At 47.2% G+C, this 27,088-nt stretch overlaps 1 long non-coding RNA gene across 2 annotated transcripts; it reads left to right on the forward strand.

Annotated features, from left to right (window-relative positions):
• The first annotated feature begins 222 nt into the window (after positions 1 to 222).
• On the forward strand, positions 223 to 27,088 carry LOC103170053. 2 transcript variants are annotated; one of them, XR_485942.3, is made up of 5 exons: positions 223 to 300; positions 847 to 906; positions 10,667 to 10,886; positions 25,159 to 25,310; positions 26,923 to 27,088. It is a non-coding gene; the product is annotated as an uncharacterized LOC103170053 (long non-coding RNA). The 2 variants fall into 2 exon arrangements; XR_003755496.2 differs by lacking the exon at positions 847 to 906.

The following is a 27,088-nucleotide window of genomic DNA, read 5'->3' on the forward strand; positions in this document are numbered from 1 at the left end:
TACATCGATCTGAAATCCATCCCCACCCACAAAATGTATTTAGATCCCCATTTTCTGATTTAAAAAACCCCAAAACTTTGATATCATTTCTAATCGCCGATGCAAATGTGTGTCTGTCTCCTCTAATTGAAATTCCTAAATAGTCACTATTTGAACTGTCAAAATTATAAAGCCGTTGATGGGTGCACCACTGAGGTTTCCATGGCAACCAGTTCTATTGCCTAGGAGATGCTGGCCTAGTGATATCAGCACTGAAGTGGTTCAACCCTGGGAAAACTTGGTGGCTTCCAAAATGGGCAAGTGAGTCCTGAAAATTTAACCCACTTTCATTTGAATGATCTGGCACAGACCAGAGAAAGCTTGGCTTTCTGAGGAGGAGAGAAGGAAAAGAAATTCAGATGGGAAAATATCCAGAAAGAGGGGAGATCTGACAAGGGGATAATACCCCACAGATCCCATTTCGTCGTTGACCTTTCCACCGAATAGCTTCAGGCTGACGTTAGCATTCGTCTCTTGAACTGTGGTGGAATCCCAGTCGGGGGACCGTCTTGGTCCGCTCCAGATGCTTTGGCAAACAAGTTACCATGGCAATAGACGCTGGTTCCATTACCCCGAACTGTTGGTTTTGAGTCTGGGCCAAGCTGTAGAAACTGACCACTTTACGACTACTTCATCTTTGGCGTTTGCTAGGCTCTGATGCACCGCTCCTGAGTCGCCCCTCGTGTGCTGCCCGTGGGACGTTACGTCAAAAAAAATCATCATTATCTGATGAGCAATTCTGGTTGGGGGTAAAGTCATAAATGACTAGGCGAGAAAAAAATGTTCCGAGTCTGTGTTTTTTCACAGATGCGGCACAGAACTCTGTCTTCATCGTTCCGGGGAGCATTTTCTGTACAGAATAATCAGGTCGGACCCAATCCCTGCTCCGCGTTATCTAAGGGGAAAAAGAGCAGGTAGCACGCCCCCGTTGATAGGTGAAGGAACTGGGACTCAGAGAGGTAAAGTGACTTGAGAAGCAGCGTGGCTCAGTGGAAAGAGCCCGGGCTTGGGAGTCAGAGGTCATGGGTTCGAATCCCAGCTCTGCCACTTGTCAGCTGTGTGACTGTGAGCAAGTCACTTCACTTCTCTGGGCCTCAGTGACCTCATCTGTAAAATGGGGATTAACTGTGAGCCTCACGTGGGACGACCCGATTACCCTGTATCTACCCCAGCGCTTAGAAAAGTGCTCTGCACATTGTAAGCGCTTAACAAATACCAACGTTATCATTATTATTATTACTGTCCGAGGTCACACAACCGGGAAGTAACAGAGTGGAGGTTGAGTCGCCTAATTTGCCAATCTGCTCCTTTTCCCACTGTCACTGCCGCTCCCTTGAACACCGTTCAAGGCTTCTCCCTTCATTTGGAAGATGGCGTGAGAGAGGGTCCCTCTCTTCAAAGCCCTCCTCATTTCGGAGGCCTGAGTCACAGGCACGTTGCGGGGTACGAGGCGCCGGGGTGGGTGATGGGGGTCTCCTGTCGAGAACTCCGGTGGACCCTTGCCCCTGACACTCTAGGACTGGAAACCAGCGCGCAGATCTGCGCCTTGCCAGTACCGTTTCCGTTACGGGCCGTGACGAGAGAGTCGTGAGTCAGGGTGCTACGCGCTGCAAAGTGTGTCCCAAGATCTTTCACGTGTGGGACCCACTTACGGCGGAAGTGACCTCAACCCGTGGTCGAACTCCGGTTCCATGACCTGCTGAGCGGTTGTTCATTCACTCATTCCATCGCATTTATTGAGCGCTTACCGTGTGCAAAACACTGCACTAAACTCTTGGGAGAGTACAATACGGCAATAAACAGACATATGCCCTGCCCACAACAAGCTCACATTCTAGAGGGGAAGCAGGCATTAATTTACATAAATAACTAAATTAAAGATATATACGGGGAAGCAGCGTGGCTTAGTGGAAAGAGCACGGGCTTGGGAATCAGAGGTTGGGGGTTCTGATCCTGGCTCCCCAACTCGTCAGCTGTGTGACTTTGCTCAAGTCACTTAATTTCTCTGCACCTCAGTTACCTCATCTGTAAAATGGGGATTAAGACTGTGAGACCCACGTGGGACAACCTGATAACACTGTATCTGTCCCAGAGCTTTAGAACAGTGCTTGGCACATAGAAAGCACTTAACAAATACTATTATTATGATGATTATTATCAAGTGCCTTGGGGCTGGGAGGGCAGACGAATGAAGGGAGCAGGTCAGGTGACGTAGAGGGAGCAGGAGAAGAGGAGAGGAGGGCTTAGTCAGGGAAGGCCTCTTGGAGGAGATGGGCCTTCAGTAAACCTTTGAAGAGGGGGAGAGGAATTATGGTCTTGGTAACCACTATGCTCTTTCTCAACCCATGCTCACCAGCCCCTTTTTCGGGATTTCTGTTGGGTCTGCCCACCTTGCAGAATGTCCTTGGAGGTTCTTCGGTCACCACTCGTGGAATAGCCCCACGGGGAGAACGAGGACCAGAACCTCAGCCCCCTGATTCCCAGAGCAGTTCTAGTTCCACTGGCTCAAGAGCCGGGCTGCGATGTAATGTATGGGCCAGAATAATAATACTAATAACGACCGAGCTATTCGTTAAGCACTCATTACATGCCAAGCACCGTACTAAACGCTGGAGCAGATACAAGATAATCATTCATTCCTTCAATAGTATTTATTGAGTGCTTACTATGTGCAGAGCACTGTACTAAGCGCTTGGAATGTACAAATGGGTAACGGATAGAGACAGTCCCTGCCCTTCGACGGGCGCACGGTCTAATCGGGGGAGACGGACAGACAAGAACAATAGCAATTAGACTAATCGGATCCCAGTGGGGCATAGAGTCAAAGTAGGATGGAGTTCAGGGATTGTATCCCCATTTTGCCGACCAGAGAACTGATGCACAGAAGAGTTAAGTCGATTTGCCCAGGGTCACAGAAAAGGTTGGTGGCAGAGCTGGGATTAGAACTCAGGTCCTAAGAGACTCCTGTGCTCTTTCCACGAGACCATGGCGAGCCAACTCCACCCACCGGTCTTGCCACAAGGACCTTGCCCTTCCCTGATTTCAGGCAAGGCATCACTAAGAGGAGAAGCGATGCGGCCTAGTGGATAGAGCATGGGCCTGGGAGTCCGAAGGACCCGGATTCTAATCCTAGCTCTGTTACTTGCCTGCTGTATGACCTTGGGCAAGTCACTTCACTTCTCTGTGCCTCAGTTACCTCATCTGTTAAATGGGGAGTAAGACTGAGAGCGCCACGTGGGACATGGACTGTGTCCAATCTGATTAACTCGTCTCTACCCCCAGCACTTTACAGTAGAGTGCCTGGAACGTAGTAAAGGCTTAACAAATACCATTAAAAAAAGGAGAACCACTGGTTTTCATGAAAATCCAAGAGTACTGAGGAAAACGACGCCGGAGCTGGAAAGTCGGGAAAGACACGTCGTTTCACCCCATTCCTCCTGTTGTCCTCCAAACAAAGGGGCTTTGAGCTTCTCTGGACACGTCCCTCAAAGCCCAGCCTCTCCTGCCTGTCATCACCTAAATGCTTTTTACCTGACAGAATCACTGACCTTTCAGTTTTAACAGAGCCGGGAAGAAATCATCAATTAATCTTTATTCTAAAAGCACTTGCGGTGACTCCGTGCCAGACCGCTGAACCACGATAACCCCGGGATTTTCGTAAAATGTTACAGGGAGTCCTGTGCTTTGGAATGGCTGTGACTGGGGATGACATCATGGAAGAATGTTTTTCATTTGGAGAGCTCTATTATTTAAATCCCCTTTTCTTCCATATTTTGGTAATACTGTCAAGTCTCATTCTAACCCCACAGTAATTGCCTTTTTATTCTTCAAATCATAAAAAATGTGCTTGTCTGAATGTGTTCATAAAAATCGAGGGACATGGAGGCAAAAGAAAAAAACTGTCAGGTCCTGCAAGCAACAAACGACAGTGTGTGTGTGTGTGTTTGGGTGAGTGTGCTGTGGGACACACTGATGTTTTCCATCTCCCACACACGTGTCGGTGAACTTCGCTCTCAGTGACATCATAATACTAATAATACTAATTGTGGTGTTTGTTGAGTGCTCACTAGGTGCCAGGCACTGTTCTAAGCCCTGGGGTGGATACGTCAAATTGGGTTGGACACAGTCCCTGTCCCTCATGGGGCTCACAGTCTTAATCCCCATTTTACAGAGAGAGGAACTGAGGCTCAGAGAATAATAATGTTGGTATTTGTTAAGCGCTTACTATGTGCAGAGCACAGTTCTAAGCGCTGGGGGAGATACAGGGTCATCAGGTTGTCCCACGACGTGAGGCTCAGTTAATCCCCATTTTACAGATGAGGGAACTGAGGCACAGAGAAGTGAAGTGACTCGCCCACGGTCGCACAGCTGACAAGTGGCAGAGCCGGGAGTCGAACCCATGACCTCTGACTCCCAAGCCCGGGCTCTTTCCACTGAGCCACGCCGCTTCTCTAAGTGAAGTGACTTGTCCAAAGTCACACAGCAGATACGTGGCGGAGCCAGGATTAGAATCCAGAACTTTCTGCCTCCCAGGCCCCTCCTCTACCCACTAGCCCACGTTACTTATCCAACTTCTTCAAGCAGAAAAAGTAACTGCATGTTCCTAAATTAAGCTGGGCCACTGACAAGATGCTATGGTTTCATACTATCAAACACAACTCTAGGGTTCCCCGATATTTGTTCAAACAAGAGTGAGTGCTTAAAATATATAGCGCAATTTTAAACAACACTAGTCTGGAAGTTCTTTGAGAGCAGGGAACTTGTCGGTGAACTCCACCATATTGCACTTTCCCAAGTGCTTACTATAGTGCTCTGGACAGAGTAAGTGCTCAAAAAAAAAATCACTGTTTGATGGGCTGATTACTCTGCACACCGTAAGCGCCCAATAAGTACCACTGATTTAGTTCCCAAATATTTATTTTATCCATACGGTTTTCCTATGAAGTAGGGAGGGTAGGTTAGTACCATTCCAGTTGTCTGAATAGGGAAACTGAGGCTGGAGGTGTTAAGTGAGTTACCCCAGGGCCCAAAGTTAAGTCGGTATCATAACCAAGAAGAGGATTTGGGTCTCTGATTCCCACACATTCAGCTGAGTCTATTAGTTTGTAACAGAATCTAATAATAATAATTACGGTACTTGTTAAGCGCTTACTATGTGCCAAGCACCGTTCTAAGCGCTTATGCAGAAGCAGCATAACGTAGCGGATAGAGCACGGGCCTGGGAGTCTGAAGGTCACGGGTTCTAATCCGACTCCACCACTTGTCTGCCGTGTAACCTCGGGCAAATCATTTCACTTCTCTGTGCCTCAGTTACCTCATCTTTAAAAAAGGAACTGAGAATGCGAGCCCCAAGTGGAACGGGGATCGGTCCGCCCCTATTTGCTTGCATCCACCCCAGCATTTAGCACAGCGCCTGGCGCATAGTAAGCACTTAAATACCACAATTATCATACAGGTTTATCAGATTGGACACAGTCCCTATCCCGCACAGGGCTCACACGCTTAATTCCCATTTTACAGATGAGGTAACTGAGGCACAGAGAAGTGAAGTGACTTGACCAAGGTCCCCCAGGAGACACACGGCAGAGTGAGGATTAGAACCCAGGTCCTTCTGACTCCCTGTCCCCTGCTCTATCCGCTAAGCCAAGCTGCTTCTCTAATTATACTCAGAAATCCTTGTAGTATTTATGCAAATATCTCTATGCACTATTACTTCTTCCTCTCTGATATTTACTTTAGTGTCTGCCTCCCCTCATTGAGTTAGGAACACCTCGAGGGCAGGGACTGTGTCTCTTAATGCTACTGTACCTTCCCAATCACTTAGTACAGTCCTTTCCCCACAGTAAGCATTCAATAAATACCACTGATTAATAATAGTAGTAATAATAATAATTATAACCTAGACTGTTGAGCATTACTGAGATACTCGGGAGTTAAATTCTCATTAGTTGCTGTTTATAAATCAGCGAAATGACTCTTTGGCTATGGGGGAAGGGGGTCTCTTTTTTTTTTTTTTTTTGTAGTCCGATTAAAAAACCTTGAAACCTTAACACTGAGCCCGACCCCGATAGTTTTTTCAGTCCCCAAAGTCCAGGAAGCAGTTGAACCGTCGGGAGCATGCCTCTGACCTATTCAAGTGGTAATCTTTACCCTGAAAACCAAGTCTGGAATATTCATGACTGGCTATCTTCTGAGTAATTAAATGGAGAGAGTAAATCACACAGTGAAAACAGCCATGAGTGCTTCAGTACACGGCAATCTGCAGGTCTGGAATGGACACGCACGTGCTCGCCTGCACACACGCACGCACACCAGAGTGGACCTGGTTGTTTGCATTACACGCAGCACCCCGCGAGATCATTAGAAATACTTCAAGGCTATAGCTATTATGTAGTCCAACCCCCCCTCCCCCTTTCATCCAACTAAATGCAATCAGATTCAACTGGGAGCAAATTAGGGAGGTAAAATAGGGAAAGCTTACCGAAAACCAGCAAGAAACCGTATCCTCTACTATTAGAAAAATTAGAGACCATTTAACGACGTGAGACCGTTTTGTGGGAGAAATGAAGGCAGGCTGAATGCAGAGCAGAGACCCGGTTCTGAAATACAGGCATCAAGGTGAGATCAAATGCTGGGAGGGATCTGCTAGGCCACGAATCCCAACTCGAACACGTTCTTCTTAGCTAACGAACTAAATCTACCTGGGAAACCGCATGGAGGAAAAGTGGGCGAATTTTCTTTGAAGCTCGTCTTTTTTCAAACTCTGCGGAAAGGACCTCTCCTCCCGGAGGTCTTCCCTGATTAATCACTCATCTCTTCACCCTGCGCGTCCTCTCAACTGCTGCTCCAGCATTTCCCGTCACCTAAGCATCTGAGAACTTCCCGCAACCCCACCCTTCACAATTACATCCATATCTAGCTTTAGATTTCACCGCTTCCTCCGACCTCTAATTTATTTGAGTATCTCTCCGCCCTGCTCTATTGCAACCTGTTTGAGGTCAGAAGGCATGTCTATTAACTCCGCTGTATTTGTCTAAGCACTTAAGACAGTTCTCTAAACAGAGTAGGCATGCAATAAATACTACTAACGGATGCCCATTTTATAAGAATGTAATCCGGAAAGGTAAGAAGCAAGGCCGTTCCAGGTCCACCCAAAACAGGACTCTGACCCTGACTATTCTAGGTGGCCCAGAGAATAATAATAATAGTGTTGGTATTTGTTAAGCGCTTACTAGGTGCCGAGCACTGTTCTAAGCGCTGGGGGAGATACAGGGTAAACAGGTTGTCCCGCGTGGGGCTCACACACTTTTAATCCCTATTTTACAGGTGAGGGAACTGAGGCACAGAGAAGTTAAGTGACTCGCCCACAGTCACACAGCTGACAGGTGGCAGAGCCGGGAGTCGAACTCATGACCTCTGACTCCGAAGCCCAGGTTCTTTCTCCAAAGCAGTGTGATGGTTGCCGTCCATCTTAAATTCTCTCCTGCTAGCCATTTAAAGATCTCTCAACTGTGAATTCATCCAAATCTGTTTAGAGCCTCCAAAGACAACCTGGGTCAATGGAAAGAAGCGCTTAGTACAGTGCTCTGCATATAGTAAGCGCTCAATAAACATGACTGACAATGAAAGAACGTAGAATTGAGGATCAGGACCAGCCCTGCCACTGACCTGTCATGCGGACTTGGGCAAGTCACTTAACCTCTCTGAGACTCCGTTTCTGCGTCTGTATAATGGGAATAAGATACCTGCTCTCCCCAGCTTTTAGATCTCGAGCTTCACGTGACTGTGACTGAACTGATTATCTGCATCCGCCACATTGCTAAAGCATTTGATACTCTCATCACTGAACCTGCTGATGTTTTTGGCCACCGCAGTTTCCAGTGGTTATTCATTCATTCAATCGTATTTACTGAGCGCTCGCTGTTTGCAGAGCACTGTACTAAGCGCTCGGAAAGTACAATTCAGCAACAGATAGAGACGAATTCCATACGTTCGAAGACGACACTCCTGGTAGCGAAATTCACCTGAGGCTGAACAGGGCAATGTGGGACCTTCGGGCTTGACCACACCATGATCGCACAAGACTTTTCTCCGTTGTGCTATCGACCTTGTGGGTTGCAGCAGCTGGCCCTCTTTTGCTTCTTCCTCTTTGCCTCACAGTTCTCTCCCGGCCCCTCTGTCGAAAGATCTGCCCCTCTCCTGATTTCGGGGCACCCTCCTCTTCTGTTACTGTTGTCTTCTAACTTTAGACTGAAAGCAAAATTTTCCGAACTCCTAAAGCCCTTTTTCTCTTACCCTTCTTTTCAGTTGCCCAAATTTATAAAGCGGGTGGTTGGGTACCCGAGTGTCATCGATTCTTATGCTATGACCCACCCACCCAGGCTGTGCTAAGCTGAACATTGCTTCAGTACTAGGAGAGTGACTTGGTTCTAGGGTTTCATTCTCCGGGATTTTATCTTGCCTCTTGATGTTGAGTTTAGCCCATCGGTAAAAGAACTGCTTAAGGAGTCGAATGTGGCTTTGGGGAAGACTGGGGTGGGAAGAATGATCTAGTCAGAGTGGAATAATAATAATAACGGTATTTAAGCACTTACTATGTGCCAAACACTGTTCTAAGCACTGGGTTAGACATAATAATAATAATAATGTTGGTATTTGTTAAGTGCTTACTATGTGCAGAGCACTGTTCTGAGCGCTGGGGGAGATACAGGGTAATCAGGTTGTCCCACGTGAGGCTCACAGTCAATCCCCATTTTACAGATGAGGTAACTGAGGCTCCGCGAAGTGAAGTGACTTGCCCACGGTCACGCGGCTGACAAGTGGCAGAGCTGGGATTCGAACCCCTGACCTCCGACTCCCAAGCCCAGCCTCTTTCCACTGAGCCACACTGCTTCTCTATGTAATCATGTTGGGCACAGTCCCTGTCCCATGTGGGCTCACAGTCTTAATCCCCATTTTACAGATGAGACAACTGAGGCACAGAAAAGTGACTTGCCCAAGGTCACATAGCAGACATGTGTCAAAGCCTTCCACTGGGCCACGCTGCTTCCCTACGTATGTTTATTCGGCTTTTAACCAAACGGCAAGCACTGCTCATCACCGGCCTAGATAAAAAGCTCATCAGATCAGACTCAGCCCCTCTCCCTACGCTGTGCTTACAATATAAGTGGGGGAAAGAGAACAGGCTGATGATCAACCAGGGATATTTATTGAGCACCCCCTGGGTGCAGAACACTCTACCAAGCGCTTGGGAGAGTTCAGTACAGTATTACCGGTTGACACTATCCTTACCCACAAGGAGCTTACAGCCTAGAGGAAGCCCCTAATCAGTCTAACGGGGATTCTATCCCCATTACAGAGATGAGGAAATTAGAGCAGAGAGTGGAGAGTGACTTGTCCAGGGTCACACAGCAAGTAAGAGATTCTCTCAAGGACTCACACACGCACTGTAAATGCATGCTGACCGTCAGCTATGTGGTCGTTGAACCGGGGGACTGCTCCGTGGTGATTCATGGGATGTGACACTCTTGGGTAAAGAGTTGAATCTATCAAGAAATCAACGGTATTTATTGAGCGCGTACTGTGCGCAAAGCCCTGTACTAAGTCACTCGATTGAATTTATTGAGCTCTTGCTGTACAGAACAGTGTACTAAATGCTGGGGAGAGTACAAGATAATAATGAGACCCGGTCCCTTCTCACAAGGAGTTTACAGCCTGGAATCTTATTAAGCTCTTGGGGTGTTCTCCGCCTATAATGGGTTTACAATCTAGGGGGGGGAGACTAAGTAATTTATAACATGGAAAGAATTATTCGTGAGTACCGTGGGGTGGGGGCTGGGGCAAATATCGGATGCCCAAAGATCACCCGTCGAAGCGCGTAGATGACGCAGAAGGGAGAGCGAGCCGGGGAAAAGGGGGCTTAATCGGGGAAGGCTTCTTGGAGGAGATGTGACCTCAGTAATGCTTGGAAGGTGGAGAAAGTAGTGGTCTGGAGAATATGGAGGAGAGGGAGTTCCAGGCTAGGGGGTGGGTGTGAGAAAGGGGTCGGGGCGATATAGGGGAGACCGGGGCACAGTGAGTTGAGCTGGCACTAGAGGAGAGGAGTGTGCCGGCTGGCCTGGAGTAGGAGAGCAGTGAGATGAGGTGGGACGGGGCAAGGCGACTGAGTGCTTTAAAGCCGACGGTAAGGAGTTTCTGTTTGATATGGAGGTGAATTGGTAGCCACTGGAGGTGCTGGGGGAGGCGGGGAGACGCGGAATGGACAGAAGGGCCCAGTTTTTACCGTTGGTTCTGAAGTACGAAGCCCCTCCCATTCCCTGCCTTAGCACTAAGTGGTCCAAGGTGGAGAAAACAGTTGCAGCTTGGATAGTTCTCCCTAGCACAATTCTCCCATTGTCAGCCAAAATTCAGTATTGCTGACTTTGCATCTTATAGAGGCTTTTTTTTTTTTTTAAGTTTTTAAACAGGTGTTCCTGACTGTCAGGAAATCAACTGACAGTCTATAAAGAAAAGAGAAACACTATAAATGCCTGTCAAAAAAAGCAGCATGGAAAATTGTGCATGCCAGGGGAAAAAAAACCAAAACAGCAAGACATTTTGAGAATTCTTTTCCCCCTCTTTCTTCCAGCCTTGCCCTTCTACAAGTGGAAGGAGCATTTTCAGAGTGAACTTAATAAAGATTGAGATCGGCTGCCTCCTGTCAAGCCATGCTGAGAAGTCAAGTCCCCGCAAAGAGAGGAGAGGGAGCGTGAATCCCATCCGGGGGGCGGCCTGCAGATATTAACACAGATCACCAGAAACTGCAATTAGAGGAAAGAAAAATGACCTAGCAAAGCTAAATCGTCAAGGTGAAAGATGTTCATAATTTCTAGTAGAACATATATGTGATACACACACACACACACACTATATATGCATATACACATTATATATTTTACATCTATATATAAACCCTCAGGGTTCCCCATTCCTTGCCAAAGATGAGGTGTGAAGAAGGACTTTTAATATGTTTAAAAAAACACCTCCAAGGCAAAAACAAAGGTCTCAGATTTGGAAAACTGTCACATCTCCATTTCTCCAGCCATGCCACCCCTGTCCTGCTAACTAAAGCCAAGCATTTGCCTTTACCAGCAGGGTCAAAATAGGTCAAAGGCCAAGGCGCCTTCTGTCTGGGCTGGGGAGGGGTGCAATAAGAGGAAGGCAAAGGGAGGCAAGAGAGGAGGGGAAGGAAGAGGACTTCAGAATTTTCCAAATATATTTCCACCAGGGCTCTGGCTCCCATTCGTTCCCTCAAGAGCACTTATTGGGTGCAGAGCACTGTCCTAGGCTCTTGGGAGAGTACAATATAACAACAAAGAGACGTATTTCTTGTTCACAAGGCTCCCCTTCTCCCCAGTCACTTCCAGCTCGACCGGATTATACCCGTGAAATGAAAACTGTAGCGTGGCAGGACTCATTCTTGGGTGAAACTGATGGAAGACCCGCATGGGGCAGACTCACTCGAGTGAACTGTCGGTCTGGCCTCATGGAGCCACCCTACCCCTTTGTTCCTAAGTTCCCTGAGGGCAGGAATCGGTCTAACGGTTCTATTTTGCGATACTCTCCCAAGAGCTTAGCCTAGCGCTCTGCACACAGTAAGTGCTCAAATGCCATTGGCTGCAAGCATTCATGGACCAAGAAGATCACCTCAGAAGGAGGTGTCCAATTCCTCTGACTCCACTTCATTCGATCCGTGGTTTCTGTTGAGCACTCACTGTGTGCGGCGCTCTAGAATAAGCAGCAGAGAAGATACAAAATAACCAGATCAGACCTAATCTATGTCCTACAAAGGGTTTATAGTCTAAGGGTGAGGGAGATATTTAATCCTCATTTTACAGAGGAGGAAATTGAGGCATAGAGAAATGAAGTGACTTGGCCAAGGTCACACAGCAGGCAAGAAGCAGACCTGGGATGAGGATCGAGGCCCTCCAACTCCCAGGCCAGTGCTCTTTCCACTAGGTCACGTCATCTCAACAATTCAACGACAACACACCGTAATCCAGCCTCTCGACTGGGAGGCGTTTGGTCCCGGGATTTTCTCAGACAAATAAATCGGGCGGTCCCGGGTCTGAACGATCGCAACACTCTCGCCTGTTTAACAGTTTGGAAGCCACTCCGGCTCCTGTTTAAAGAGGCTCCTTGGAGATTGTGGGCAGGGAGGGGGTGACACCCCCCACGACCCCCTGTGCTTCCACTCCCTCCGTCCCACCCGGAAAAGCTTCGCGGCCTTTCTTCCTTTAAAAACACCCTTAAAAAGATCATTAACGGGCACCGACTCTGCTGTGAAAGGAAGGGGAGAACGTTCAGAGAAATGGATAAATCTCTAGTCTTCTATTCCCTCTGTGGGGCCTATTCCTTTTTTTGCACATTAGCATGAGTTAATGAGTGAACATCACTTTCCCTTTCACAACCCAGCCTGAGAGTCACCCAAACCCCAACTTGAGCTTAATTGCAGAAATGAGCACCCGGCACAGATCAGCAAATGGTGTAGATTTGTTGTGATCACATTCAAAGTGCTAATTGGGACATGGCAGATAATATGTCTCACCGATAGAGATGATAGCATGTGTGGTGCCAACAGAGATAAGGATTTAGGGCTGGAGAGCTTTGCGTTCAAAACCACTCAGGATCCTCTTCTCTTTGCCCTGGCTTCTCTCTTGACACCTTAAACTAGGTTTCACAATTGCCCGCTGGTTGTTCAGCTCAGAATCTTTTTTTCCCCATTGTGCTGCCAGGATTTTTGCCTCTATATTCTGTCCAACTTGCTTTCCCCGCCCCCGGGTTTAATATACAGTGTCTGACATATAGTAGGCCCTTTACAAATACCATTATTATTATTCTCCTGGGATGTATTATTTTCCCGAGCCTGAAAGCGTCCCTTTAAGTAAATTGATTTGTTACGGTCTTTATTAAGTCCTTGCAAGGTGTCGAGCATCGTTGAGCACTGGGGTAGATGTAATCGTTCGATAATATTTACCGAGCACCTGAGTGAAGGACACCGTACTAAGCACTTGGGAGATTGGAGATGGTAGATAGGATCCCTTTCCTCAGGTAGTTTACAATCTACAAAGGGGAGATGGGCACTAAAATAAGAGGTAAGCACTTAGTGCAGTGCTCTGCACATAGTAAGTGCTCAATACGATCGAATGAGTGAATGAAAAGAGGTAGGAAGAGCAGGAAGACTTGATAGGGTGGAAGTAGGGAGAGTGGAAAGTTATGTCCACCTAGTACAGTGTTCTGCACGCAGTAAGCACTCAATGAATAGAATCGATTTGACCGATTCGTGTCCGGAAGTGCTCTGAGGGGAACTGGGAGTGAGTACCTAAGTGCATAGATTCAAGATTATCAAGTCAGACCCCAGCCCCTACTTCACGCAGGGCTCATAATCTAAGAGGCCCAGACAGTTTGTTTCATTTCCTTTTACAGGTGGGGAAACTGAGGCACGGAGTGGTAAAGTGAATCACGCAGCGGGCCAGAAGCAGAGCTGGGATGAGGGGTTGGGTCACTTCCAGAGAAGCAGCGGGGCTCAGTGGAAAGAGCACGGGCTCTGGAGTCAGAGGTCAGGGGTTCGAATCCCCGCTCGGCCACTTGTCAGCTGTGTGACTTTGGGCAAGTCACTTAACTTCTCGGTGCTTCAGTTCCCTCATCTATAAAATGGGGATGAAGACTGTGAGCCCCCCGTGGGACAACCCGATTCCCCTGGGTCTACCCCAGCGCTTAGAACAGTGCTCGGCACACGGTAGGCGCTTAACAGATACCAACGTTATTATTCTTATTCCTTCCGGTTTCACGCTGTTTCCACCAGGTGTTGCTGCATCCTCCCTTCCCTTTGGCTTCTACCACAGTCGATCAGGCCGGTCAGTGCTATCTATTGAGCGCCTACCGTACTAACCGTTTTGCCTCTCAAGACTGTTTTCACGGCTCGGATCCAGTGGGTATCCCTCGGGTATATAAGGGAAAGGACGGCTTTTCTTCACCGGTTCCTCTGACCTCCCATCCCCCAGCACTCATGTACGGAGCTAAAATTTATTTATGTATATTAATGTCTGCCTCCCCCTCCAGACTGTAAATTCAATGTGGGCAGGGATTGTGTCTCCATTCTGATATTGTACTCTCCCAAGTGCTCTGCACACAGTAAGCACTCAATAAATAATAATTATGGTATTTGTTAAGCGCTTACTATGTGCAGAGCACTGTTCTAAGCGCTGGGGTAGATACAGGGTAATCAGGTCGTCCCACGTGGGGCTCACAGTTTTTAATCCCCATTTTTACAGACGAGGTAACTGAGGCACAGAGAAGTTAAGTGACTTGCTCAGGGTCACACAGCAGACGAGTGGCGGAGCCGGCATTAGAACCCACGACCTCTGACTCCCAAGCCCGGGCTCTTTCCACTGAGCCACGCCGCTTCTCTAGCCGCGCCGCTTCTCTAACAACGTTGGTATTTGTTAAGCGCTTACTATGTGCAAAGCACTGTTCTAAGCCCTGGGGGGATACGAGGTGATCAGGTTGTCCCCCGTGGGGCTCACAATCTTCATCCCCATTTTCCAGATGAGGTAACTGAGGCCCAGAGAAGTGAAGTGACTTGCCCAAAGTCACACAGCTGACAAGTGGCGGAGCCGGGATCAGAACCCATGACCTCTGACTCCCAAGCCCGGGCTCTTTCCAATGAGCCATGCTGCTTCTCTGATAAATATGATGGATCGAATGAATGACCCCTGATTCTGAATCTAGCTAAAATCCCTTTGCCCTCAGAGTATTTGGTATTTGCCAAGTAGTTTCTCACCGTGTTTTTCATTTGGGTGCAATGCTCTGGTTCCAAACAGAACCTTAGACTGGGCTATAAAGGTTCTAGACTTCCTGATGGACTCTAGGTGCTCTAAGGCATCTTATCTCTCTGGGTCTCCTCTTCCCCATCTGCGAAATGGGCGTGATGCCACCTGCCAGCCGCCTACTGCATTAGATCCTTGGCCGTACATTGAGTCCAATCGCTGGTGTAGGGAGGGAAGAGAGAATAATGATGTTGGTGTTTGTTAAGCGCTTACTATGCGCAGAGCACCGTTCTAAGCGCTGGGGTAGATACAGGGTCATCAGGTCGTCCCACGTGAGGCTCACGGTCTTCATCCCCATTTTACAGATGAGGTAACGGAGGCCCAGAGAAGTGAAGTGACTTGCCCACAGTCACACAGCTGACAAGTGGCAGAGCGGGGATTCGAACCCATGACCTCTGACTCCCAAGCCCGGGCTCTTTCCAACGAGCCGCGCTGCTTCACTAGAGAAGGCAGACGTGTGTATCTACACAGACAAGACACTGCCATTCTCCCCCGATGAGTTGCGTGGGCTATTTTCCTTTGCAGATGAAAATGAATCAAAGTCATCTGGACTTTCTTCCTGCTCGCATTTCACAGACCTGGCGAAGAAGTCAATTAGAGAACTTCTTTAGCCAGAGTCATAATATGCACTGGGAACATTTTCTTGATTGCTAATGGCTGGGTTTACCCGACGCCTCAAAGCATCAGTGGGGAAGTTTGGCAGCAGAATATTATGCCTGTGATTATCACTATAAATTAAGTTTATGTTGATATAATTAGCAGTTAAAACTAAAGGACTATTTATACCGATACTAGTTCTCTCAACGCCATTCCGGTGGAAACAGACCCTGCATGCTGATGCGGCTGAGGTGATTTCATCCTCAGAGGAGGGATGCGAGACTGTGAGGAGGAAAAGGATTCGCTAAAGAATCAATCCTGTTACCTGAATAAGTGACCCTGACCTCTGGTAGAGGGTGGGGAGGAAATGCCTGAGGCTCTGTAGGATGGCTCGCCCTCAGTGATTATTATTCTTATGGTATTCGTTAAGAGCGTACCGCGTAACAAACCCTGTACTAAGCGCTGGGGTAGATGTAAGTGAAATCAGGCCGGACACGGTCCCTGTCCCACGTGGACTTCACGATTTAATAATAATAATGATGTTGGTATTTGTTAAGCGCTTACTACGTGCAGAGCACTGTTCTAAGCGCTGGGGGAGATACAGGGTCATCAGGTCGTCCCACGTGAGGCTCACAGTTAATCCCCATTTTACAGATGAGGGAACTGAGGCCCAGAGAAGTGAAGTGACTCGCCCACAGTCACACAGCTGACAAGTGGCAGAGCTGGGATTCGAACCCATGACCGCCGACTCCCAAGCCCAGGCTCTTTCCGCTGAGCCACGCTGAAGTAGGAGGGATATCATTCAGGCCAGAGGCCCCCTCTCTTTTACTTTTTTCCAAATGCCCCTTCGGGCAAAGGAGCGTTAACGTTATTATTAATGCTTCTCGCTTCCGAGAACAACGGAGGGCACAGAAGTGGGACTCGGGAGACCTGGGTCCTAATTCGGGCTCTGTCTCTCGACTCCTGCGTGATCTTGGGCAAATCACCTGACTGCTCCGTGCCTCGGCTTCCTCATCTGTAAAATGGAGATTAAATGCCCGTTCTCCCTCCCCCTTAGGATGTGATCCCCATGTGGGACATCTGCCTCCGACCAGATTACTCTGTAGCGACCCTAGCGCTTATTACATTGCTCGGCACGTGGTAAGCAATTCACAAATACCATTATTACTGTTATTATCAATCTTGTTAGCCTACCTGACAGTCCCTGGCCTCGCCCCTCATCAATTCCTCCTTCTCCCGTTGCCAAAGTGGCTTCTGCGTTTTCTTAAATAAACAGGTTTAAGCTAGGCCTGGCGCAGGGTTTAATTCCGATTTTCACTACACTTGGCCCACGAGGCCCAATCCACAGTGGCGCCCAGGCTCAGGGCTGCTCGCCAAGCGCCCTCAAGCACATTCTCATGGACAGATAATAAATCCTGCCAAGGGGGGCTTAGGATGGAAACGCTGACAGATCAGCGTCACGGGCTGTCGGACCCCCGCCACCACCAGGAGAGACGCCACAGGCTTGGCAGCCTCGGGCTAGGGGTCAGAGGGAGGCGGGGATGGTGGGAATTGAAGGACTGGGGCTAGGTGGAGGGGGGAAAGCAGTCAGTCAATCGTATTTAATAATAATAGTCATATTTGTCAAGCACTTGCTACGTATCAAGCACTGTTCTGTGCTCAGGGGAAGATACAAGCTAATCAGGTTGGACACAGTCCCTGTCCCACATGGGGCTCACGGTCTTAATCCCCATTTTACAGACGAAATAACTGAGGTACAGAGACGTTCAGTGACTCACCCAAGGTCACATAGCAGACACGTGGCGGAGCCGGGATTAGAACCCGGGTCCTTCTGACTCCCAGGCCTGTGCTCTATCCACTAGACCATGCTTTTTCCCTATTTACTGAGCACTTACTGTGTGCCCAGCACAGTACTACTAAGTGCTGGGGAGAGTACAACAATGTAACAGACACAGACAGCGGGGGCCAGGGTCAAAGGGTGGAAGGGGGTGATTTTTTTTTTTTTTAATGGAATCTGTTAAGCACTTACTACGTGCCAGGCACAGGGCCAAGTCCTGAGGTAGATACCAGATAATCAGGTTGGACATAGTCCATATCCCACATGAGGCTCATAGCCTTAATGCCTGTTTCACAGATGACGTAAATGAGCCACAGAGAAGTAAAGCGACTCGCCCAAGGTCACGCAGCAATCAGAACCCGGGTCCCTCTGACTCCCGGGTCCGTGGTCTCTCCACCAGGCCCCGGTCGGCTCCCGTCTCGAGAAAGCTGATTAAATCCTGTTTCTCTGAAATGGGCAACGGCGCAAAGAGGGTGCTCGGAGTACCTCCGAAACAGTGACATTTGCTGCTTTCAAATGCCTGGGGCATTTTCTACCCACTCTTAAAGCGTAATCAGGAAGTGATTTTGACCCTTGTTAATCAGAATGGGTCCTTTAAAAATGTCGGGCTGTCTATATAAAACTTTGCTAAACTGCTGAATAAATGCCAGGTTCAGTCAACTAGGGCATTTAACGCTGTTGCTTAAGTAGAGTTTGGATCTTATCATTGCCAGCGAGAGGGAATAATGATCCAGGAGACAGGCAGCCCTAGACACACTGTCCAGCTATTTCTGGCCAATACAGCAACATAAAAATTTTATCCTATGGGTGAGGCTACATTTCTAGGAGATATTGTCCAGGGATAGGCATTCCCCCAAATTGGTGGCTTCCATACACGTAAGGAATTTGTCAGGTGACCTTTTGATGAGCAGCCCCTGAAGCAGAAGTGTATTTTCATTTTAGCATCTGTCTCCTCGACTTGTTTGTAAGCTCCCCGAGGGCAGGGATCATGTCTACCAACGCTTCTGAACTTCTCCAAGCACTGAAAACAATGCTTGGCACGCAGTGGGACTGTAAGCTCTTTGAGGGCAGAGATCAAGTCTACCAATTCTATCGTGCTCTCCCAAATGCTTGCATGATGCAGAGGAGCTCAATAAACATTGCTGATTGACCGATTTTAAAATACAGAGAGAAGCTATCAACAGCCATGCTCGAGATTGTTTCCGTTTTCAAAGCCCAAGGTAGCACTTCAAAATCAAACTACCTCCTTTGAGGTGCGCTTGTCAAATACAAACCATCCAGAAAATTAATCTCCGCTTCCCTTTGTCCTCTTTCCCTGAAAAATAACTTTAACACGTGTTTGGCACATTTAATGACTTGACATCTTTTTAAGTGCAAAAAAAAAATAAAAAGCGGATGAGGGTGACGAATGGTAAGCCTTGTACTAGGTGTTTGATTAACTATTTCATTAGAGACCATTATCGGCCTGTACGAGCAGTGATTTGCTGCCGTGACGTGCCCGATATAGGAATTAATTTCTCACGTTTGGCAGGACGACCCGGTCGATACTATGAGCGATACACAAGCACCTCGGTACCTACTGTCCGATGGCTTTTCTAAAAATAGATCTGAATCCCGTGCGCAGATGGTCGAAACCACAAGTGTATAATCTGTGCCCCTTTCAATTCAATCCAATCACCTTGTTCGACAAATTCTCAGTTCTTTCTAAAGAAAGGATTATATTGTGACATGGTAAGTAGTCTGTAGGATCAACTGATTGATGGATGGATTATTCAATAAACTGCACAAGGCAATCCCAGATCTATGGGTGGTGAGGCTCATACCTTCTGGACATCCCTTTGATTATAGTTCTAAAATCTTGACTTCATCTCCCCGTTTCCCCTAGACACATACACACACACACACACCCGTAAAGCGTCCCATTTCTTTTCTTCGCTCCTTCATGCTACAATGAACTAGAAGAACAAAACCCCCAAAGATATAAACACCAATAGCCAGCTCAATACTCTGTGTGTGTGTGTGTGTGTTTAATTCCTTTTTCTTTTCCACTCTGGGATTCAGAACTGTGGTTTCCAGCATGGGGCCTTTCTTGTCTATTTGAAAGCAGTGGTCCCAACTTGGGCACTGAGAAGAAGAACAATGAATCAGAGGCTTCAGCTTTGAAATGAACAGAAAGAAGTTACTGACTTTGGAATGTTCCAATGGGATAAATGGAGTATAAGATGTTAGTTGAAATGAAATTTATGCCCCACGTGCATTTGGATGTTAATTCTACTTCAAATAACATGAGCTGGAAGCTACATGGTAACAGTTTCACCGGGCCTGTACATGCACAGTTGCGATAGTAAGAGGTTGACCCAGGAGTAGGTTATAATTTGCTCAGTCAGTTAGAATTAAACAGTTTGGGGGAGCTCACAAAATAACATCCCAGGACCAAATGACAACTGGAACAAGAGAAGCTGAACTTGGACCCAGATTAGGAGAGTGGAAAATACCCCAAATCGAGGCGCTTCTTTAATTTAGCTCAGTAACCGGGGACTTGGCGAGGGCATAATCCAATCCTACTTCGGGGAGATGTTTGCATTTCTAAAAATAGAATCTAAGGTAGGACTGTTTTTGAGTTCTAATCCTCTGCTGAAGATTTTCTTTCTATCCACAATTCTATCTCCATCATCATCATCATCAAAAAATGTTTACTGATTCCCCCAGAGAGATCAAAGCACAGAATTGGGCATACACTGAAAAGAATCCAGCCCATCCCCGATTGGAGGCAATTCGAGTTTACAACAAATGACACTTCTATATGACATTTCCAAATTTAGCCCCTGTTTCAGCTTTACAACACATGGGTTTCAATCTTTCAACACCTGTCTCCTTTATGGCTCTAGGGCTGTGAGTGTGGAGGTGGTGTGGAGAGCAGCGGAGCAGTGAGGGAATGGGGAAATTTGAAAATTTGGAAATTTGAAACACCTCAGTGGGGTGGAGGATGGGGGCGGCGGTGAGGAAGAAGGGACATTTAAGAGGGTGAGGTGGAGGGAGCTGGAGAAAGTGATTGGGGGTGGAGAGGTGCAATGCTAACTGATTGTCATTTGAGTCATCAGGTTGTATTGACACAAACAAACCTTAATAATTATAATTATGGTACTTGGTAAGCGCTTACTATATGCCAAGCACCGTTTTAAGCACTGGAGTAGATACAAGTTAACTAATATAATAAATTCATTCATTCGCTAGTATTTATTGAGCACTTACTATGTGCAGAGCACTGTACTAAGTGCTTGGAACGAACGGTAAATGTGAAGTTCAACCTCTCGTTCCCTCAGCCAGACTTCAGACTACAAAGAAACTGTCTCTCGGCCTCGTGTCCTGTGACAGTGTGGACTTGGCACAAGGAGGAATGAGTGCATGGCTAAGGGGGCGATCCTGATGGTGGAAAAACCTTTTCTTCTTTTTTCGGACCCCTGGCTGCATGCCCTATTTGGTCACCGGGGTCTCATGGAACTGGAGCCTCTGGTCCTGGGTTGGAACAACATGAAACTTCCCACAGTCACCCAAGGCACTGTGGTGACCAAAGAGGAAATGGGTGTGTCAAACTGTCCCATCTGATTATCTTGTACCTTTCTCCGATGCTTAGTACGGTACCTGGCACACAGTAAACATGTAAACACCGTAATCGTTATTAATAACACGAATTCCGTTATTTACGGAATTTACGTTATTTACTCAACAGTCTGGTTTTCGGTTAGTCGATGCTCTGCTTCGTTCCAGTAGTGCACCAGATGCTTTAATATCTGTTCCGTTTTCAGTGTTGATCCTCCCTCTACATAACTCCAGCTGCTGGATTCTGGATCTCAGGCACTTCAGCCAGACTTGGGAGGGTCAGATTACGCCAGAGAAACCCTCTAGGTTGGGGTTGATTTGGGCCAATTCGGGTGGATTAATGGAAAATTGGCAGCCACGTAATGTCACGTGTGTCTCGGGGTCTGGTTTTTTGGTGTGCAGTTAATCAATCTACAAATAGTTGCTGAAACTTATTTCTGAGGGGCTCTGGGACACACAAAAGTTGCCCCATGGGCCACCGGGACCCCAAAAGGGAGTTACAGTCCACTTCCTGTTGAAACACACCCACTTTCTCCTTGATCACATCCACATCCACTTTGACCAAACCCAATTCCTATTTGACCGGTCCCCATTGTAATGCCAAGGCCAGTCCCAACCTATACAGGTGCTGCCAGACATAATCAGCCCAGGCAAGGCCAGGAGCAGAGTGTCTGGTCCAGGCAAGGCCCTAGTTCCTCACTACTGATGACAGGAACTTGGAGAGTTTAAAAATCACTTGCTGCACTGAAAATGGTTTATTCTTAGATAATCCAGCTTTCTCTGGGGGCAGTTAACGACCGGCTGGCCAACCTCTTCGACCAGAAGAGAGGATGTGGCCTTAGAGGGAACGTGGTGACTACCTACGCTCAGGAAACCCTTGGGAGAGGAATTTTGCCCCTCAAGCAAGGCTATGGGTGGCAACGGGGAGAGGGATTTAGGGCCAAGAGGATATTTGTGATTCAAGAGTATTCCAGCTCCCAGGAGGTTGCCCAGATCTCTGTTTGAGTTGGCCTTGAGTGGCTCCACCCCACCCCTAGCTTCATAAAGGGATGCATCCTTCAAAGTCAAATTCTGCCAGAGCCTTTGGGTTTTATACCACTGGAAATCACAAAATCCCTCCTTGGCACCTGAGCGGAGAGGGATTTGGCCAGCCGGCACAGGATCCTGTCAGAGAATCGGAGGCTGGCTTCACTTTCAAACATTCCCAACAAGCTGTAAAGGTGCAGCAGCAACGACCAAACTACCAAGCGAGAGGTGGTTCTCCAATCCCTGCCCGAAGAGATTTGGGTGCCCGGCTCTGTGCTTGAGCAGCTGCCAGAGGAGAGGGTGGTATCCGTCTAGCTGGAGGAGAGGAGAAGAGCAGGAAATGAGGAAGGAGGTGGAGGAGAAAGGGTGTCTGGTAGCCTGGAATGAAGAAAGTCTGAGCTCCGTGGGGTGAGTAACTCTGAATGCTATAACCTGTGATATTCAATCCAGAAAGTCACCAGGTTCTTTCTTTCTTTCCTTCTCTCTTCCCCTCCACCCCTGACACAGGGGGATATTTCAACCTCTTGTTCTCAGCCGTGCAGTTAGAGGACTGAAATTCTGTCCAGCTGAATTCCGACTCATTAGGGACTGATGTCCATCTACTGAAGTCTCTCACCCATCCCTCTGCCCCTTGCAAGCCCTGCTCCCAAATCCACAAGGACGAAGAAACATCCTTGCCGACCGCAGAAAACCTGACAACGCAGCGCACAGTGTGTTCTCTAGATGACCTTAGATTTCAGGGTTTTCTCGGGCAGCACGTCCACCACGGGAACAACATGATAACAATTTCAAGAGCAGGAGTCATTTTTAGTCTAAGGAAAGGGAACGAACACCATTAGAAGTTGACCGGGAAATCTCTCCATCCAGTTCAACGTTTATTGCATTTTCTGCTACTGGGCTGGAAATCTCGAAATCTGTCTGTGCTTGTCCAGAGCTGCATCAGTATGAAACCTTGCCACCTTAGCAGCAGCTGAATGTGATTTCCCCCAAGCCTGCTACCACATGGCCTATCCCATTTAACTCACAGACATGCAGACTTGCAGGCTGTCATTACCTTGAAAAGATAAAAAAGCAGTCCCATGAAGCATTTTTTCCCCCATTTTTGGAAAACATACGGCCCTCAGGTATATGAAATATTTGAACTCTTCAGTTCCAACCATTTTACTATAGGATAATAATAATGATGATGATAATAACGGTACTTGTTAAGTGCTTACTCTGTGTCAAGCACTGTTCTAAGTGCTGGGGTAGATACAAGTTAATCAAGTTGGATACAGTCCCACATGGGGCTCACAGGCTAAGTAGGCGGGAGTAGGATTCAATCCCCATTTTACAGATGGGGTAACTGAGGCACAGAGAAGAGAATGACTTGTCCGAGCTCATTCAGCAGACACGTGGCCGAGACAGGATTAGAGCCTGGGCCCTCTGACTCCCAGGCCTGTGCTTTTTCCACTAGAACACAGTGCTTCCCTGTTTCCCATAGAAGCTTGCAGTGATGAAATAGGTCATTTAATCCTATCCTGCCCTCTCTGCACTATACAAGGATGTGGACATTCTACCTGGACATAACTAGATTCTGTTAAAACAGGAACGACATGGCCCAGCGTATAGAGCACAGGCCTGGACGTCAGAAGGACCTGGGTTCCAATACTGGCTCGGCCACTTGTCTGCTCTGTGACCTTGGACGAGTCATTTTACTAATCTGTGCTTCGGTTACCTCATCTGTAAAACAGAGATTAAGACAGTGAGCCCCATGTGGGACATGAACTATGTCCAACCTGACTAACTCGTATCTACCCAAGTGCTTAGTACAGTGCCTGGCATATAGAAAGCACTTAAATACCATAAAAAAATTGTAGGGACAATTCACGAGACCAGAGAATCCTTGGGGCTATAAGGGATCCCGGGAAGCCCTCTGTGCCTGTTGCCAGACTCCATTTGTGGCCCCAACAGAAAACGCTTCTGTGAAAAGCAAGGGATGCCCTTTAAGGTATTTAAGAGCTTACATGTGTCAAGAATTGTACTAAGCCTTGGGGTAGGTACAAGATAATCTGGTGATTATTGTAGTGCCATGCCCAGTCTCAATTTAGGTCAGTTCTGACAGACACAGTCTCTGTCCCACATGGGACTCACAGTCTAACGGGAAAGGAGAAGAGGCATTTAAATCCCCATTTTGCCGATGAGGAAACTCGGAGGCAAGGAGAAGTTAAATGACTTCAAATCAAGTGGCACCGCCTTAATTAGATCCCAATCCCTATTTACACTATTACATACCTGAGATGGGTTTGAGGTGCTGAGAGAAGAAAAAGTTGCTTACCTTCAGTCCTGTGAGAGCAAGCTAGCTCTAGCATTTATTTTATATATACCCATGTTCAGCACTCAACAAAATATGTTAATTCAATTGTGCATTTGATTGTTGTTTTGATTACTTCAGTGGCAAATACTTTTACATATGCCTCTCCCATTAATGTGGAAGCTTCTTGTGCATAGGGAAAGGGATATTACTTTGGGTTATGGTTTCTCAGGCACTTAGGTACAGTGGCTTGCATCCAGTGGGTATTAAACAACTACCGCTATCTCTTTTACAACAACAACTGAAGGGGAAATTTGAGCAGTTTTGGAATCTGGTACCAAGTGGAAAATCCTGTGCTGTGCTGTGCTGGATTAGGGTAGAAAGGTATGATCCTAAATCAGGGAAAACCATCCCGGTTTTCTGGGCCAGAATGGTGGAAAGCATAACTCAGTCTTCCACATCGTTTACCGTGTGTGGAACGAGGGGTGATGAACTAAAACAACAAGTTTTCTCTGAACTCTGCAGCCCTCTCGTAGAAATTGCAATAAATAGTTAACTCTCCATTTCAAAACCCTTCTAGATCTCTGTTGAATACGAATGGTCGAATTAACTTCCGTGGATACAGAGGGAGGGCTGGAGGGTGGAACAGAGGTAAAAAGTTTTGGGTTGCCATAATGGGCCTCCATTTTGTTCCCTAAAAATGGGCCATCAAAACTCCTGAGAGGGCGATGAGAATTCAGATTTCAGACACCTGTATTCGTGAGCCTGAAAGGCACTAAAGATTTGCCAAATGTGTATGTATCCTTGAGAAGTGCATTCATACAATTCCAGGGGAAAATGGGGCTTATCAAGAGTAAATTCTAACATTTTCTCATCTTTTTAAACTAACTATTCTCTAGGGCCAACTGTTACCAGATACAGAAAGGACCATTTGGGGGAAAGTAAAAAAATCACATTCAACAGGATAAAGGTGTGCAGTCAATCAAATTAGCCAAATCGGAAAAGTAGGAGCAGTTTGCAGTTTGAACATCCAAGTGAAACCAAGATACAAGTAAGCAAATCTTCAGGGGTCAAGTTAGTCCTAATTATGTCTTGCTTAACTTGTCCAATTAAGGGCTAAACACTTTTCTAAATTGGCTCTTTTTCTTGGCCTCACACATTTTTATTACTTTGCCATTTTAAAATCAAGTATTTGACTAGAAAATGGATGTGTGTGGGTGTATAGGTACATCTCACACAAACACACGCTTGCTCAATCTGTATTTGTAGAGAGAGGATAACACCAATGTTGCTTACACTGGTCAATCTTGGAGGGTTTCTGCCAATTTGATTTTTGCATGCCTGAAGAATCCCGTGAGCTGAAAATCACCACCTTGGAGGAGGCTTTCGGAAAAATCTCCTAATATTACTAATATCTGTATCCCAAAATTCCATCAATGAGGGAATTCTCACAACATCCCAGCTGGGCCAGCAATGTGCAGAGAATACATGACTGTAGGATACCAGAAGTACCGATGACAAATCAATCAATACCATTTATTGGGAGCTTACTGTGTGCTGAGCACTGTAACTAAGCATTTGGGACTGCACAGAGTTGGTAGACATGATCCCTGCCACAAGGAGTTTACAGTCTAAGGGGGAGACAGACATAAAAATAAGTTACAGATAGGGGAATTATTAGAGTATAAGGATATGTATTTAAGTGCTGTGGGACCGGGGTGAGTATCAAAGTATTTAAGAGTAATAATAATAATATTGGGATTTGTTAAGCGCTTAGTATGTGCAGAGCACTGATCTAAGCGCTGGGGTAGATACAGGCTAATCGGGTTATCCCACATGAGGCTCACAGTCTTAATCCCCATTTTACAGATGAGGTAACTGAGGCACAGAGAAGTTAAGTCACTTGCCCGCAGTCGCACAGCTGACAAGTGGCAGGGCCGGGATTCGAACCCATGAACCCTGTCTCCCAAACCCGTGCTCTTTCCACTGAGCCACGCTGCTTCCAAGTGCGTAGGTGAAGCAGAGGGGAGGGTGGAAAGGGAAAATGGGAACTCGTTAACCGTGGTATTTGTTAAACGCTTACTATGTGCCAGGCACCGTACTAAACTCTGGGGTGGATACAAGCAAATCGGGTTGGATACAGTCCCTGTCCCACATGGGGGTCACAGACTCAATCCCCATTTTACAGATGAGGTAACCGAGGCACAGAAGTGAAGTGACTTGCCCAAGGCCCACAACAGACAAGTGGCGGAGCCGGGATTAGAACCAATGATCTTCTGACTCCCAGGCCTGCGCTCTATCCACTACGCCAGGCTGCCTCGTGATAGTAATGCATCGCTGTTAATCAATGGTGATTGAGCGCTTACTGTGTGCAGAGCACTGTACTAAGCTCTTGGGAGAGCACATTACAACAGAGTAGGTAGACACGTTCTCTGCCCACAAAGACCTTACACTAAATCATCCTGAGGATAATTCAAGCGAGTTTATCTCCGAAGCCTTCATCTCGAATACCGTGGCCTCTACTCATACCTGAGTCTCGTCTACTGATTGCCTCCCTTCTCCTATTCTCTGTACACACCCATCCACCTCTCCCTCATCTTTCCTCTGGGTCTCCCTGTTGATTTGCAACCAAACTTTAACCTCTGATCTCTTCTTTTAAATAGGGGCTTATGATACCACCCGCCAAGGAGAAAGGGAGATAAAACGGCGTAAGCTCCGACCATCTAGCTCTGAGAGAGTTAGAAGGCGAGGCGTTTGAAAGAGCCCAGAGAAAAACGGCACTCTATAAACCTCTTTGTTTTCCACCGCCAAGAACATTTCAGAAAATTA

This window comes from Ornithorhynchus anatinus, chromosome X2, assembly GCF_004115215.2.
Source record: "Ornithorhynchus anatinus isolate Pmale09 chromosome X2, mOrnAna1.pri.v4, whole genome shotgun sequence".
NCBI lineage: Eukaryota > Metazoa > Chordata > Mammalia > Monotremata > Ornithorhynchidae > Ornithorhynchus > Ornithorhynchus anatinus.